Here is an 18,606-nt window from a genome sequence, read left to right as displayed (position 1 = left end):
AGTGAGTTGATTCACTTATAAAAAAGCCTAAGTCCATGTGAACTTAACACAATAAGAAATATTGAGAAATCAGCTCCTTAGCAATTTTACAATCTAAAGTGCCAGTGCTTTGGGAGTTTAATGAGATGTTTAGTTTGTTATGATGAATACTGTTACTATAGTTGGTATATGACTGGAGTGGACAATATCAATGTGCAATTTTAAAATGACAATTAGTAAAATAAAATAATGTCCAGAAAACATTAGTCAATTTAAGTATCATATTAAAATATTCTGCATGCTGTATTTTTTTCTAGTTTAGTAGTGTAGAGATTAATAGACTAAATTGGCCCAGAAAGAACAAATTGACAAATAACAGTTTTCAGAGATTTTGTGTAGAGATTATTTATAATGAATGCTGAATTTAATTTTTCTCATTAAAAAAAGGACCACATCATTCAACATTTTGAATTTCAGTAACAGTTGATGGCTCAGCCCTCCAAATAAAGTCTTCTACAAATGTGATTTGATTTATTTAAAAGCTGCCTTTAAAGCAACTTCCCAAGGCAGTTTCTTAGGAAAATATATCTGAAAACTCTTGAATACAAATGAAATTTTCCTGTGACAGGAAGCACAGTGTTTGGATTGCAGAGTAAACTGAGCAGCAAAAGTTCTGTGTCAATTCTTTAAAAAGTCTCATAGTTCCTGGGAGGCTGAAAAATACTTCGTCAGAAAATCTTCAATTATTTAAAAAGTATACTATGATGTTTACCTCATATAGAAAAATAACTATAGAAATGAATGAGGGAATAAGGAGTTACTTGTTAAGTTTTGGAAATTTAATTGAAATTTAATACTCTTTCTAGTTTCCGCTGAAATATTAATGCACTGTGAGATGATAGCATATATTTGTTTTATGTCAGGGAAATTATCAGTTAACGTTTTTTGCATGCAAGGTAGAGCAGTGCTGTTGCCTTGGAATGGAGACTAATGCTCTAAAGCTGGAAAAACAAAACAAAACAAACAAAAAAAAAAACCTTCTTTGTTCCTGCTGCTCCCTAGAGGGCATCACTACAGGCCTTACAAGGAGAGTGCTGAACAGGTTTACCTTACGATTTTTTTCCTTACTGCCCTCTGGCTTACTCCAAGTCTATTCAAGGAAGTAGAGAAATTCAAGGAGAAATGGCATAGAATAGAGTCTTCAGACTGGAGGAAGAAAGCAATGTCTTTTTGATCATCCCCAGCAATGCTAAAAGACCGTTTACAAAAGTCACTTGGAGAAAGTGTGCCATGCCTGTATGAATGACTGTCAGTATAACATGACCTAGCGGGACATTTGTGTAAGCAGGACACTTACTGATCTTCCCTCGAATTTTATTGAAAGAAAACTTGATTAAGTGGGTAGGCTGGAAAGCGAGTGAAGAGATTAGTCTCCCGACATTCAACAAAATTTTATATTATATATTCTAATTATTAAGCAATTCAACTCACAATAAATACCCTCGTGTTTTATTGCTTTAACCACCATCTTGACACTTCTCATATCCTCTGTTATTTTCTCCTCTCATTACTCTGACCAATGACTTTCTTTTCCAGATATTTTTAATTGGTTTGACTTTTGGGTTTTTTATTTTTTCTTACTTGAAAACACAGTCCTCTCTGTCATATGGATACCAAAGCAATTATATAAAAAAGATAAATGAAGTTAGGTCTTGGGTGACGTGAATGTTTTAAAGTGAGTCTGCAAAAATCAATGTGTGAAAAACTTAGCTGTGGTAGAATGTGGCTTCTGAACAGCGATCAATAGCCTCACTTCTTGCTGCATGAAGATCTTTATTAAAAGACAATAGCCTTTTTCTGAATGTTGAAACTGTGTTAATGTATAGAGCTAAATGTTTGTTGTCAGTAATGAGAGTCTACAGCTTAATTTCTAGGTTAGTATTACAGGCACCTGGATACTGCACCTCCAAACCAAACCATTCTATAGACTTCAACCTGACCTGGGATCAAGTATAAGAGAATCCAGTAATATATTTAGTATATATAAGATGTATGTTTAATAGTTGACCACTAACTCAAGAATCTCACTCAGATAAAATTTAAAATAATAATAGACATGTAATTTTTCTCTAAATAAAATTAAAAATAGTATTACCAATGAATACTCATACATATCTAGTAGTAAACTAATTCTCACATTTTTATATAATCTATACAAGTATAAATATCTGAAAAATGGTTAACTCAAAAGCAATAACCTATATTCACATTTTTTCTATTTTAATAAAGGAAATAAAAATGTTTATGAAAGCAATTACAACAGAAACTTTCCTAAAAACATTTTTGTGTGTGTGTATGAATAAACACCTCCTAACTTCCTCAGATATTTAATTTGAATATTCCATAAAAGAATCCAGAATAAAACACTTGTACGAGGTCACTTGAAAAACTCTCATATTCTTATGCAAAATTTTTCCAGGGTATATTCAGCAGTCCACGTGCCAGAGAACAGACACACACACTCACACACACACACTCACACAAACTCACACTCCCCTAGCTTTTGTGTGTAAATGAGTTGTAAAATAAATATACTATTTCTATCTTGGAGCTTTATAACCAGCTTTATTACCATACCAAGAGTCAAAAAAATTATTCACTAAATATTTTTTTTTTTTAGTTTTTGAGATAGAGTCTTCCTCTGTCGCCCAGGTTGGAGTGCAGTAGTATGATCTCGGCTCACTACAGCTTCCACCTCCAAGGTTCAAGTGATTCTCCCACCTCAGTCTCCCGAGTAGCTGGGAGTATAGGCACCCGCCACTATACCCGGCTAATTTCATTTTATGTATTTATTTATTTGTTTGTATTTTTACTGGAGGCGGGGTTTCACCATGTTGGCCAGGCTATTCTCAAATTCATGATGTCAAGTGATCCACCCACCTCAGCCTACCAAAGTGCTGGCATTACAGGCGTGAGCTACAGTGCCTGGCCCAGAAATAAGTTTGATTTAAGTTGAAATTTTAAAAAGATATATAGATATATAGAGAGAGGACTGTTTTACATTGTACATATTAAAATGCGTGGAGTTTTGAAACATACTTGACTTCAGATTTAGGGTATCATGGCAGTCTATAACAGATTTGTTCATAGTTATTACTTCTGTAAATATGAATTCTTGCAAGATTTTGTGAGAGTGACAGAATTCAGTTATAGGTTTTTTACTTAAATTATTTGGAAATATTATTTTGAATATGGTTTCTGCTAAAATTTTATTTACTGAAAGTAACATACATTTATAAGTTAACTTCTGATACCTTCTAAAAAGGTTGCTGTTGTAGACCACCACCACCTGTGATTCACTTATGAAGTCTGTCGTAGTCTAGGATTTAGAAGTTTTCTATACGTTTGTAGCTCATAAGTAAAATTTTTATAATGGAAAAATCTTGACGTATTATTCCCGTGCCTGGGGGCAAATAATTTTTATACATTTTTGTGAAAAGAATATTATACTTTGAAATTTAAAAAGGAGTCACTCTTTTAAAGCAAATAAATTATTCTTTCCTCTATTCATCTCTACAAGATGTCATACAAGAAACAACCCAAAGAAATATGTTGAAGAACATGTTAAGTATGAGTTAGAGTAGAAAAATGCACTGTATTCCCTAGAATAATATTTGACAATATTTTCCAATGGCTTGTTAATGTTTTTAGTCTAGGTTTCTGTGCTTTCTCAGAAATAGTTACAAATAAATTGACATTCTTCATACAAATGAGCATTCAATATCCCTGAAAATAATGTAAACCTTTTCCACTTATTTTAAACATGTATCAGGGAAAAGGAAGCCTAGCATGACTAACTTCATTTTGCTCCTAATCTCCCTGCCCCTGAAATGATCTCTTTTAGGTTTACTGCATTTGCTTATCTCTGCAGGTAGTCCAAGCTAACTATGGGAGGAATTTGGTTTATAGTTTAACTTTATTTCTTTTTAATTTTTACTTTAAGTTCTGGGATACATGTGCAGAATGTGCAGGTTCGTTACATAGGTATACATGTGCCTTGGTGATTTGCTGCACCCACCAACCTGTCGTTTAGGTTTTAAGCCCCACATGCATTAGATATTTGTCCTAATGCTCTCCTTCCCCTTTCCCCAACCCTCCCACAGGACCCGGTGTGTGATGTTCCCCTCACTGTGTCCATGTGTTCTCATTGTTCAGCTCCCACTTATGAGTGAGAACATGCAGTGTTTGGTTTTCTGTTCCTGTGTTAGTTTGCTGAGAATTATGGTTTCCAGTTTCATCCATGTCCCTGGAAAGGTCATAAGCTCATTATTTTTATGGCTGCATAATATTTCATGATGTATATATGCCACATTTTCTTTATCCACTCTATCATTGATGGGCATTTGGGTTGGTTCCAAGTCTTTGTTATTGTAAATAGTGCTGCAATAAACGTATGTGTGCATGTGTCTTTATAGAAGAATGATTTATAATTTTTTTTGGTATGTACCCAGTAATGGGATTGCTGGGTCAAATGGTGCTTCTGGTTCTAGATCCTTGAGGAATCACCACACTGTCTTCCACAATGGATGAACTAATTTACACTCCCACCAACAGTGTAAAAGCATTCCTAATTCTCCACATCCTCTCCAGCATCTGTTGTTTTCAGAGTTTTTAAATGATCACCATTCTAACTGGCATGAGATGGTATCTCACTCACTGTGGCTTTGATTTGCATTTCTCTAATGACCAGTGATGATTAACTTTTTGCAAGGATGTTAATAGTCCTTTCCTAAAACTAACCCCCAGGAGATAAGGAGGGTACACACAAGTAACAGTGTTATGTTAAACATTTATAAGAGCATTGTGATCTGATCAAGGACAAAGAAGTTTACCCTTACTGCTCTCCAGATGTCTGTAGCCATCTGTCACTATTGGCCTCAACCCCCTTGTTCTCTCTCCTTCCCCTAACATCAAAGGAGCTCAAAATTTCTAGTAGCTTAAGATGAGTCTTTGGGACACCAGTCCTCCATCTTCGTTGTTTTTGGGCTCTCCAAAAAAAGTCACCTTCCTTGTCCCAACATCATGTCTCTCAACCTCTTGGCTATCATACAGTGAGGGGTATGAGCTTTCGTATTGGTTACAAAAGCCTTTAGTTGAATTCAAAGAACTAATTTTGAAAAAAAAAAATTGGTAAAAATTAGTCAGATGGAAAAGATGTGGCTACCTTCAAATGTGTAATTATTGAATACACATTTATTTTGTTTTCTGAATGCAATGGAGCATTGAAATATGAGCCATTAAAAACTACAACATGCACGTTATTGGAGACGTTAATAGTTTTGTTTTCATGCATTGAAACAAATGCATGTTGTCATCTAAAGGAAACATGGTGGCAAAATTAATAGATGTAGAGAGTTTATTTGGGCCAAATTTGAAGACTGCAGCCAGGAGGATAGATTCAAATTGCCCTGCATCTATCTAGGTTAACTTAGCAGAGTGAGTTAAAAGGAATAAAAAGAGATAGTTCCTAAGTTGTTTACAAGAATATACACTAAAACAACATAAGGCTATATTGATTGACTACACATTGTTCTTTGTATCACAAATTCTAGGAACATGAAGAAAATGGGCGAGGCAGCTAGTCAGCAAACTACAAGGGAGATAAGAAAGAATAAAGTGCCTTTAAACAACGGCTCCAAAGGATGGTGGCCAGGGGCATCACTGAGGCCCCGTATTCATGTGTTCTGGGCCTGATAAATTTTACTTACTTCACATAACTCACACTGCTCTGAGCTATTTTTCTTTTCTGAATATTTTAATCTAAATTAGATATTTCTAAGTAATGGTTTGTTATTTTAATGTATATTCTTTTATATCCCTCTTTGATATTGTGAAATATACATGTGGTCTCCCTCATTATTTTCTGACCTATAACTTGTAAACTCCTTGAGATTTCTAGAATGATAAGAATGCCTTTTTTAATGCTACAAATGTCTTTTTATGCTAATAAAATGACTTGTGGCTGGGTTTCCTCTATAACCTCAAAAGAGGAGTTGGTTGTCAGGCAAACCAACTATGTGATTAGAGGTTTTGGACTTTTGGTTCCACCTCTCACCTCCTGGGAGAAGAGAGAGGATAAAAGTTGAATTATTAAGCCAATGGCTAATCATTTAACCAATCATGCTTAGGTAATGAAGCTTCCATAGAACCCAAAAGGATTAAGTTCTGAGGGATTATGGGGAGGTTCCTAGAGAGTGGCACGCCCAGAGAGAACATGGAAGCTCCTTCTCCCATATCTCACACTAGGCATCTCCTATCTGGCTGTTCATCTGTATTCTTTGTAACATCATTTATAATAAACTGGCAAACATAAGTGTTTTCCTGAGTTCCCTGAGCTATTCTAGCAAATTAAACCCAAGGAAGGGGTAGTGGGAACCCCAATTTATAGCAAATGGGTCAGAGGTATAGATGATAACCTGCTGCTTGTGATATGTACCCAAAGTAGGGGTAGTTTTGTAGGTCTGAGTCCTCAACCTGTGGCTCTGATGCTATCTTCAGGTAGGTAATGTAGGAATTGAATTTAATTAGAGGACACAGAGCTGGTATTTGCTGAAGAACTGATTGATTGCTTGGTGTTTGGGGAAACAGCCATACATATCTGAGGTCACAGAGGTATTCAGTGTTGTGCAAATGTGGTAGGAAGGACAGGTATTTTTCCTACTCACCCTTTCTTTCCTTTTTTTTTTTTTTTTTTTTTAATACATCATCTCGCTTTTGTCACCCAGGCTGGAGTGCAATGGTGTGATCTTGGCTCACTGCAAACTTCACCTCCTGGCTTCAAGTGATTCTCCTGCCTCAGCCTCCCAAGTAGCTGGGATTACGGGTGCTCACCACCACATCCAGCTAATTTTTGTATTTTTAGTAGAGATGGTGTTTCACCATGTTGGCCAGGCTGGTCTTGAACTCCTGACCTCAGATGATCCACAAGTGTCGGCCTCCCAAATACTTACCTTTTCTGTTAGTTTTATGTTCACATAATTTTGACATTTTTATACTATATTCCTCTTTCAATTTTCTAGTTGAGTTGGGAAATAATCTATTAAATCAGATAAATCTTCTCATCTACCAACTGTGAATACCATTACAGATAAATACATTTTGCAAAGTATATTTTCTCTAAATAAAAAGTAGCATTTGCTACAATAAAATTTACTTTTACAAGTATTGATTCATGAAAATATTGTGACGAGAGCGTCATGGCAACCTCACCCTATATTTCTCTTAGGAGAAACGGCTCAGTATTTGGTAAATTACTATCCAAAGCAACTTTATGGAATATAACTACTGTAAAAAAAAAGATAATCCACTGCATATCATCATTAAACTCTTTTTATGTATGGAACATTGTAGTTCTGAATAAAACTTTGATGTCATATCAGGCATTTTTCTATTACATGACTTCTGATTCTTTCATATTTGATTATTGATTATTGGGAGTTAGCAAAGAAATTAGAGTGCTCTATCCATACAAAAGAGTTTAATTACATTTTATATACAGTAGATTATCTTTTTTTTTACTGTAGTTATATTCTATAAGGTCACTTTAGATACTAATTTAGCAAATACTGAGCCACTAGTCCTAAGGTAAATACAGGGTGAGATTGCTGTGAAGCTCTCATCATGTTTTCATCAACCAATCCAACATAATTTTGTTTTAAATCAGCTTCTGTTAAAGACACCTCATTATATATATGGATTGGTTAATGCAATAAATATATAATGACATGTTTTATATATAAATATACATATATAGTACAAATAACTCATTATGTGCAATATTTATAAGGAAATAAGTATATAAACATTATATACTAATGTTTCCTTATAAATATGTGCAATATTTATAAGGAAACATTAGTCAAACAGAGTCTCACATTTTACTGACTCTGGGTAATAGGAGGACCAAGACATTCTTTGGCTTTTGGCCTAAATAAACAGTGCTATCCACTATGTTGATTTCATCAATCATCAACTTATGAATCCCATAAATGTAGTGAAGTTTCCATCTTTTTCATAGTTTCATCATGCACTGTAGATGCTATTGTAGCACTTTTCAGAGCATTCTCAGGTAAAGATCAGTGAATTTCTCCTTCTTATCTCTGGGTGTATGCTATTGTTGATTTACAGACATTGAACTCACATCAACAACATTGTATTGCATGCCTACCAAAGTCTATCTAATGCTCATTTTCTCTGTAAGGCACATCATAGTCTTCTTGCACTTTGGAACACTAGACGGCACTTCAGCCCTACTCTTTGGGCTGAAAGAGAAACAGAAAATTCACTGACAAAAGACACAAGAATAATGTTTCTAAATAGATGACAAAATGACACTCATTTACCACATGAAAGCTGAAATCAGAAGGTTAGGCCAGGCGTGGTGGCTTACGCCTGCCTGTAATCTTTGGGAGGCCAAGGCTGGTGGATCATCTGAGGTCAGGAGTTCGAGACCAGCCTGGCCAACATGGTGGAATTCTGTCTCTACTAAAAATACAAAAATTATCCGGGTATGGTGGCAGGTGCTTGTAACCCCACCTACTTGGAGGCTGAGGCAGGAGAATCACTTGAACCTGCGAGGCGGAGTCTGCAGTAAGCCTAGATCGCACCATTGCACTTTAGCCTGGGTGACAAGAGCAAGACTCTGTCTCAAAAAATAATAAAAAAATTAAAAGGTGAGCACTGCCTGTTCCACCTTATCTGTGAACATGCATGCCCTATTACTTAAAATTTTTGCCACCCTTAAAAGCCCAAGAGTAATGATTTTGGGGTTACACATTTCTCTAGAAGGACAGGGTTCTCTAGAAAGACAGAACTAATAGGATATATATATAGTATATTATTATATACATTATATATATAAATATATAAAATATAATATATACAATTACATATAAATAATAGTATATATACTATTATTTTAATATTTATTTTATTTCTGCATGTTTTAAGTGAGTTTATATATATGCATATGTGTGTGTGTGTGTGTGTATATATATACACACATGAGTTTATTAAGCATTAGCTTACACAATCACAAGGCCCCACAATAAGGTGTCTGCAAGCTTGAGGAGCAAGGAAAGCCAGTCCAAAATTGAAGAATTTGGAGTCCAATGTTCAAGGGCAGGAAGCATCCAGCATGGGAAAAAGATGCAGGATGGGAGGCTAGGTCAGTCTCTTTTTCACATTTTTCTGCCTGCTTTATATTTTTCTGCTGATTAGATGGTGCCCACCCAATTAAGGGTGGGTCTGCCTTTCCCAGCCCACTGACTCAAATGTTAATCTCCTTTGGCAACACCATCACAGACACACTCAGGATCAATCCTCTGTATCCTTCATTCCAAATTTGTTGAGACTCACTACCATCACACACATGTAGGCACATCCACAAATATGGATTCTGTTAATAATGAGGACCAACTATTTTAAGATCTTTTTAAAAATAGATACAAAGAACATAAATCAGATACCAACACTGCTTCTTAGAAGGAGAATCCAGTTACTTGAGTTATGCTTACTCAGTAGAGGAAGGAGAAATGGACAAGGACAGAAACACAGAAATCACATGAGATACCAGTTATTTCTCGCTTTTGTAAAGACAGTAGTAAATCAAAGCACATACACAAAGAAGGCAAGAAAGCTGCATGTTTAAGTCTAGATGTCCTTAGCAGAGATGAACGTATATAAAAGTTAAAACAAAAAGTAATTTTTAATCACATATTAAATAGTAAAAAAGAATATGTGGTTAAAGACTTATTGGCCATTATGGGTATCACGAGACTATAATTCTTATTTTATTATGCATATATATAACTCTAAAGGCTTCAGGTTTTAAGAACAACAAAAATAGCTGTGAATTAAGTTTGGGACAGGCTAGACATCAAAGTCCAGCCTCTAATAAGCCTATCATTTGTAATGCAAATATTAAAAAAGAGCATTCCACTGCTTAAATAAGATGAATAATTGTCACAATGTTTTTATTTATCTATAAAGCTAAGAAGTCATTGAATATGAATGTTATTTTTTAATTCTAATTTCCTGTTTTATTGTTAGTTTGTTAGTTATAACCAGAAGAACATTAGTCACTTAATATATAGTGATTTAAAAATCATAACAAAAAGAATTTTTAAGAATAACACTCTAAGACAATTTTAAAAACCAAAAAAAGGGGCCTTATAAAAGGAAACTACAGAAAATGGATTAACTTCACATTTTTCATGAAGGTAAAGTAATTTAATATTAAGAAAAAGTATTATAAATTTTACATCACAAATAAACCAATAGGAAATTATTTCTATAAACATTGAAGAAGAATCTTTTAGTGTACCCAAGAAGGATTCTGACAGAAGCAGGAGGCAGATAAATTCCTAGGCAGACAGGGGAGGGTCCTCAGTGAAACTCAGCCCTCAAACCAAAGACAAATTAAAGCCTTAAAACCAAGCTGTCATTTCCAGGTAAAGTCCCCCAACAGAGTGTGAACTTCCTTGATGCCTTTTAACCAATCAAGTGGTACTTTTTCCAGGCCGTCCATGGAGCAATCAGCATGCACTCCCCCATTCAGAGCACATAAATTCCCTGGACTCAGTCACACCTTGGGACTACCCTCCTTCAGGTAGGGGCTACACACCTCAGGTCCCTTCTCTCCTGAGAGCTGTTCTGTCGCTCAATAAAACTCTTCTATGCCTTGCTCATTCTTCAGTTGTCCATGTAATCTCATTCTTCTTGGACATGGCACAAGAACCTGTAACCCACAGAATGGCCTGTGCAAAAGGAGCTGTAATGCTTGTAGCCCTCCCACCCTTGCTGGAACCGGATGGCTGCCCCACATGACTGAAGCAGTGGCAGGGCTTGGCCAGCCTAGTAGCCGTGGGCTGCGGCATGCTGGTGGGACTGAATGAACTGGTACACGCCCATTCACTGAAGCATGTGAACAACGGGAATGAATGAACTGTGACACAAATAAGCTGTGACCCTTCTGGGGCCCAATCCTCAGGATTCCCTGAGGCAGAGCTGTATCACTTCCTTAGGGGCTCCATGGTTGCTGGCATCTCCAAGATTTTTAAGTGCCATTGCATTCCCTCATCCAGTCGCTGGTGTCCAAGGCAGAAGCCACTTGCAGTATGCCTGGTCCAGCTGTAGCCTCACACGGAGCTGATGCCTGGAGCTGCCTGCTCAGCTACAGCAACAGGTATACCTGGCTATGTGCCATGGCCAGTGTTCGCTCACACACCCTCATTGCACCATGTCTGGCTCACCTGCAGCAGGTGTGAAATCCAGGCTGGTAGCGTAAGCTGAGCACAGCCTGCTTGGCCAAGTGGGTGAAGCCAGCCCAGTGGTCACTAGAAAACCTCCACCAGAGACCCTACTGACCACAGAAGTCTACAGCTGATGAAGCAGTACCAAAAGGATCCTCTGTCATTTCTAAGTGTGAAGCCTGTACTCTAATCATTGTTGGCCATCTCTGTTCTTTCTCTGTTCAGAATGCTGTTACTCTCACCCATACATAGGTACATATTTCTGTATATTTTAAGTGATATTATTTAGAGATATCATTCCCAGTATTTTAATCTAAAACAAAAAAATAAATAAAACTTTTGTCACCATCTATAGTTTTCCTATAAAATAATCAGCTGTTTTTCTGGTGGCTAATCTCTGAAGATTTACAGGCTGTTCTTTCTACCTCTTTCCTTCCACGAACAATTGAACATATTTGTTCATTTAAATTCTTGTTTCACTTTGGGAAAGCTTAGCTTACCTTCATAGTTATAATTTTTTACCTCTACTCTATTTATAGGTACCAGATTTCACCTTTTTATTCTAGAGCATGCCATTCTGTTCTGCATTTACTTGATTACAAGTTTCCTTCTCTAAAATATGTATTGTGGGGCATGAATTATGTCTCATTTCTTTTTTCTTCTATTTGAAATGTCTAGAGTGACAATACATAGTTATTATATTATAAAGACAAACCATCCATAAGAAATTAATAACTGGTCTCAAATTTTTAATAATATCGAAATCAAAGTCTAGGTTTTTAAACCATGCAATGGTTTTTAAACATAGTATTCTATTATTTTTTGATTTTTTTCTAACATTCTCCTGATAATGATATTTATTTTGTCCATTGCTTCATAGGCACCTCTACCCTGAAAAGCAGGCCATAATGAAAATAGCTAGGTTGCTTATTCTTGATTGTTTAGTGACTATAAGGACTCAATCAAGTGGAGGATAAGATAATTATGCAATCAATCTGGGTAGGAAAATAGCAACCACACAATGACTCTTTCTTTAAGTCATGCAAAATAGCTTTGAAACAAATCTAGAATTTGCTAATTATGGTTAAACTTTTTTCTTAAGTTGTATGACTTAGCAGCCAGAGTTCATTTTCAACCCTAGAGCTAAAAATTCTCACTGTTATGTATTTTAAAGGGAACTTTACAGGCTTAAAGTTAAAATCATGACTGATGGAGTGTTGGCAAGATTTCACTTCTAATTCTTCCAGGACTTAAATTCATTATAATAATTCTAATTAGAATAGTTATGAAAATTGAAGTACATTCTCTGCAGTTCAGAAGGTGGTGCATTTGCAATCCCTGTCAAAATATTATTTTTCAATATTATTGTGAATAATAATTTTAAATTTAACAAGTACCGTTCATAAAATACACATTTATAAATAGCAGGCCTGTTTCTATTACTTCCAACACAGCAATTCATAATGTAATGGAGGGAAGGTAAAATGATCTCTAATCTCATTTTCTTTCCAAAGTCCAAAATCCTTTGTCTATTCAATTCCATATTCAGAACATTAAGTAAAATAAGAAAAAAAGTTTCTTCCTGCCACTGACTAGAAAAATCGATGAAAGAAGAGAAGAAACAACTTTAAAGAGTTATATTTACAAAAATGAGAGTTTTTACAGAATAAGGAGGATTTTAGTATTGCAGTTCACCTAGTCCTTCATATCTGTAACATTAGATATAAAGGAGGGTGACGATATCTAGACGTTTAAATCCTAACTCATCCTCCATAGCACCTCACTGTAGTTTGTGTCTCAATTCAGTTTCTCGATAGACTTCTCATGCACTAATTATTATTCTCACACACTTATCATGATTGACATGCATAGTTTCAGAACCCAATGTCAATGTCACTACTAAAAACCTATATTAGTGAGCTGCTGCCTAAGTCATGAACTCTGCTTGTTTCTGGGTCTTGTCAATTGAACTTGATTGGGTTTGTTTTTCAAAGTGTTGAGAGTCTGTCTAGGAACTCACAAATAAATAGATTACCTATTTTAAAAACTAGGAAGTTGTATAAAAAACACAACAGAACCGTGGAGGAACATATTGTACCCGAGTCCCTAAGGGACTGAATTATGTAAGAAGAGATATTTGAATAATGAGAATAAACTTGCCAAAGAATGAAGGTAGAAAGATTATCATCACTTTTGAAAGAAATAAAGAAAAAGGATATGAACACTACCAAGAGAATATGGGACCAGTAGTTGGTTTGGGGCCTGAACATTTAAAAAGCATTTGACTAACATCAAGTACAGAGTAAGGGTAATCCTCATACTCTCTGCTTCAATGACTAGGTCAGAATAGTATCTTTGTACTCAAATATGCATTAATACAGTGGAGCTGACATAAGGCATATTTTAACAAAATATTCTGTAGAACAAAGAAAAAAGCAAAGCAATTCTAAGCACCAAAAATGTCTACAAAAGAAAATTATTTATAAATAATTATACTGTTTGGTGCCTTAAGAAGCTGTAGCTTGTTCCTGTGACAGAGCTTCCAGAGGTAATAGGCACGCCTACCATTTTTAAGCTCTGCACTGCCTGCCCTGCTGCCCTGAAGCTCAGTAGGGAGCAAAGCACTTAAGGCCTATCATTAACCTCCAGCATCATGCAACTGCCTTATGGAAAAGCACAGAGGGGTTTCCATAGCTATCCCTGCTCCAGCTACTCCTCATTGGATGGGACTGCTTCATCTCAGACCCCAGCGAGCCCACACCTGCCTGGGCTCTTAGACCAGTAGCAGCTCTGCACTTCCCTGGGGCAGAGTTCCCAGAGGGAACAGATAGGACTGCCATTCTGCCACTCCACAGCCCCTGCCTCGGCTGCTGTAAGGCTTAACAGGGAGTGAAGAGCTTAAGGACCATTGTGGATTTCCAGAACAGTGCATCTGCTTTATGAAAAAGCAGCCAGACTATTTTCCACCTGGTTCCTTGCCTCTGTTACTCCTCACTGTACAGGGCCTCTCAACCTGGGCCTCCAGCACAACCACCCTGCCTCTATCTGAACACTTCAGTTAGTGGTGGCTTCCAGAGACAATACACAATCAGTCTGCCATTGCAGCTGCAATAGAACTTCCCTTGTTGCCCTCAGACTGGGGAAGGAACAAAGAGCGTGACTGCCTTACTTGCTCCTCCAGCATGCCAGAGTCACTGTATGAAGTGGAGCCCAGCCTCTCTTCCCTGGGAGACACCGACCCACTGCTCTTTACCAGGCAGGACTCCAGCTTGGCCCTGCAGTGTAGCCACCCCATCTCTGCCTGAACATTTCTACTGGCAGTGGTTCTGTGGTTCTCTGGGGTGGAGCTCCCGGAGGCAATTGAAATTCCATCTGCCACTGCCACTGCCATAGTACGACCCTTGCTGCTCTTAGATTGGGGAAGAACAAAGATTATGATGGCTTTACATGCACCTCCAGCATGCTGCAGCTGGCCTACAGAGAAGAGCCAGTCTGTCTTCCATGTGATCTCCCCGCATCTGCTCACCACTATGTAGAGTTCCCTAGATTGGGCCTGCAATACAGCTGCCCCAACTCAGGCTGATCATTCCAACTGTGTTTCTTTTGGGTAGAGCACCAAAAGACAAGTGAAAGGCCCTCTGCCATGGCCACTTCCAAGATCGCTGCCCTTGCTGCCTGCAAGCCAAGGAAGAAACATAAATCCTGAGCTTGTCCCAGGGCTATGGTGTGCAGCCCATGTTTTGAGCGGGAGAGGAGCTCACACTCTCAGAGTACTGAGAGGGAGCACAGCTGCAAATGCAAGAAAATACAGGGGAACCAAGTGGCTGAGCAAGAGCCTACCTTCTAGCCATTAAGTTTAAGCACCATCTATGGGATCATAGCCCAAATATTAACACCAAAAATATTTTGCTAATGTACTCCCCTACCATCAAACCAAGGACAAAAATTCAGTGACAAACACAGATCCTGTGCAAAGCTTCAGCCCTCTGAAAACATCCAGAAATGAAGACAAGTGACTATCCTCAAATTATACTATAGTTAAAGGAACATCAGCCCACATGAATGAGAAAGAACTGGTGAAAAAGTCTGGCAACTCAAAAAGCCAGAGTTTCTCCTTTGCTTCAAACACTGCACTGGCTCCCCAGCAACAGTTCTTAACCTGAAGGAAATGGCTGAAATAACAGACATAGAATTCAGGATCTCGACGGCAACAAAGATCATCGAGACTCAGGAGAAAGTTGAAACACATTCCTAGCAATCTAAGTTATCCAGGAAAATGATTCAAGAGATAAAAGCTGAATTGTCCATTTTAAGAACAAACCAAGCCAAGAGATTAAAATGAAAAACTAACTACAACAATTCTTAACACAATTGGAGGTATTAACAGCAATACAGACCAAAGTGAGTAAAAAATCTCTCAGCTTGAAGGCAGGTTCTTCTAATTAACTCAGTCAGCCAGAAATAAAGAAAAAAAAGAATTTTTAAAAAAGGAACAAAGCCTTTGTGAAATATGGGAATATGTAGAGACAAAATCTATTACTCATTGGCAACCCTGAAAGAGAGGGATAGAGAGCGAGCAACTTAGAAAACATATTTGATAATATTGAGGCTGACAATTTCCCCAATGTTGCTGGAGAGGTAGGCATATAAATTCAGAAAATTCAGAGAGCCCTTTTGAGACATTATATAAGATGACGATAATCAAGACACACAGTCATCAGATTATCCAAGAATGACATGAAAGAAAAAATATTAAAGGCAGCTAAAGAGAAGGGGCAGGTCACCTAAAAGGGGACCCCATCAGGCTAACAGCAGACATTTCAGCAGAAACTACAAAGCTGGAGAGATTAGTAGTCTATATTCAGCATCCTTAGGTACAGAAAAATTCCAGCAAATAATTTCATATTCATCCAAATTAAGCTTCACAAATGAAGGAAAAATAAAATCCTTTTCAGACAAGTAAATTTAAGGGAATTCATTCTCATCAGGCCTGCCTTACAAAAGGTCCTTAAAGGAGTGCTAAACATGAGAATGAAAGACCATTACCTATCACCACAAAAATATATTCAAGTGCATATGCCATCTATGCCATAAGGCAAATACAAAATTAAGTACAAATAGCAAACAGCTAACAATGTGATGTCAGAATCAAATCTACACATATCAATATTAACCTTGAAAGTAAATGAATTAAAAGTACCAACTTAAAAGGCATGGAGTGGCAAGTTGGATAAAGAAGCAAGAGTAATTTTTATGCTGTCTTCAAGAGACCCATCTCACATGCAAGGACACCCATGGGCTCAAAGTAAAGGGATAGAGAAAGATCAATCAAACAAATGGAAAATAAAAAGAGCAGAAGGTGGATATTCTTATTTTAGACAAAACCAACTTTAAACAAAAAAAATCATTGAAAAAGGCAAAGAAGGACATTACGTAAAGGTAAAGTCGACAGGAAGACTTAACTATTCTAAATGTATATGCATCTAACACTGGAACAACAGATAATATAAAATTCTTAGAGACTTATGAAAACTTGAATAACCACACAATAATCCTAGGAGATGTCAACCCCCATTGACAGTGTTGAACAGATCATCAAGGCATAATGCTAACAAAGATATTCAGTACCTAAACTTGACTCTTGACTAAATGAACCTAACAGGCAATTACAGAACAGAACAGTCCTCCCAACAAAAAGAGAATATACATCCTTTTTTTTGAGACAGAGTCTTGCTTTGTCACCCAGGCTGGAGTGCAGTGGCATGATCTCTGCTCACTGCAAGCTCTGTCTCCCAGGTTCATGCCACTCTCCTGCCTCAGCCTCCCTAGTGGCTGGGACTACAGGTGCCTGCCACCATGCCCAGCTAATTTTTTGTATTTTTAGTAGAGACGGGGTTTCACCATGTTAGTCAGGATGGTCTCGATCTCCTGACCTTGTGATCTGCCCGCCTCGGCCTCCCAAAGTGCTGGGATTACAGGCCACCATGGTGAGCCACCGCGCCCGGCCAGAATATACATTCTTATCTGCACGTGGCACATACTCTAAAATTTGCCACACATTCAATCATAAAGCAATTCTTAGCAAATTAAAAACACATACACCCTCGTAACTACAGTACAAAAAATAAAAAATAAAAATAAATACCGAGATGATCTCTCAAAACCATACAATTAAATTGAAATTAAACAATCTGTTCCTGAATGACTATTGGGTAAATAATAAAATTAGGGCAGAAAGCAAGAAATTCTTTGAAACCGTTGAAGACAAAGATGAAGCATACCAGAATCCCTGGGACACAGCTAACACAGTAGTAAGAGGAAAGTTTGCAACACTAAACACCCAGATTAACAACTTAAAAAGATCTCAAATTAACATCCTAATGTCACAACTAGAGGAATCAGGAAAACAAGAGCAAAGCAACCCAAAAGCCAGCAGCAGAAAAAACATGACCCGAATCACAGCTGAATTGAATGAAATTGAAATGTAAAAAGCCATAAAAAAGATAAACAAATTTAGACTTTTGTTTTTGAAAGGATAAATAAGATCAATAGACCCCTAGCTATACTAATAAAGAAAAAGATTCAAACAAACACAGATGAAAATGACAAAGGAGACATTGCCACTGACCCCACAGAAATACAAGAAACCCTCAGAGACCATTATGACACTTCCATGCACACAGACGAGAAAGCCTAGAAGAAATGGATAAACTCCTGGAAACATACCACCGTCTAAGACTGAACCAGGAAGAAATGGAAACCCTGAACAGACCAATAACAAGTTACAGAATTGAATTGGTAATAAAGAGCCTACCAACTAGAAGCAGCTCAGGATCCAACAGATTCACAAATTCTATCAGATATATGAAGAAGAGCTGGTACCACTCCTATAGAATCTACTCCAAAAAATTGAGGAGGAGAGATTCCTCCCTAATTCTATGAGGTTGGAAGCCTTCTGATATTAAAACCCAATAGAGACACAACAAAAAGGAAAACTTCAAGCTAATATCTCTGATTACCATAGAACCAAAAATCTTCAATACAATACTAGCAAACTGAACCCCACAGCACATTAAAAAGCTAATCCACCACTATTAAGTGGGCTTTAGACCTGGGATGCAAGGTTGCTTCAACATATAGAAATCAATAAATGCGATTCATAACATAAAAAGAACTAAAAACAAAAACCATATTATCTCAATAGGCACAAAAGAACTTTCAATAAAATTCAACATCTCTTCACATTAAAAACTCTCAATAAACTAGGTATCGAATGAACATACCTAAAAATAATAAGAGCCACCTATGTCAAACT

The sequence above is a fragment of the Theropithecus gelada genome, chromosome 5, assembly GCF_003255815.1.
Source record: "Theropithecus gelada isolate Dixy chromosome 5, Tgel_1.0, whole genome shotgun sequence".
Lineage (NCBI taxonomy): Eukaryota > Metazoa > Chordata > Mammalia > Primates > Cercopithecidae > Theropithecus > Theropithecus gelada.
Note: the sequence above shows the minus strand (reverse complement) of the source record.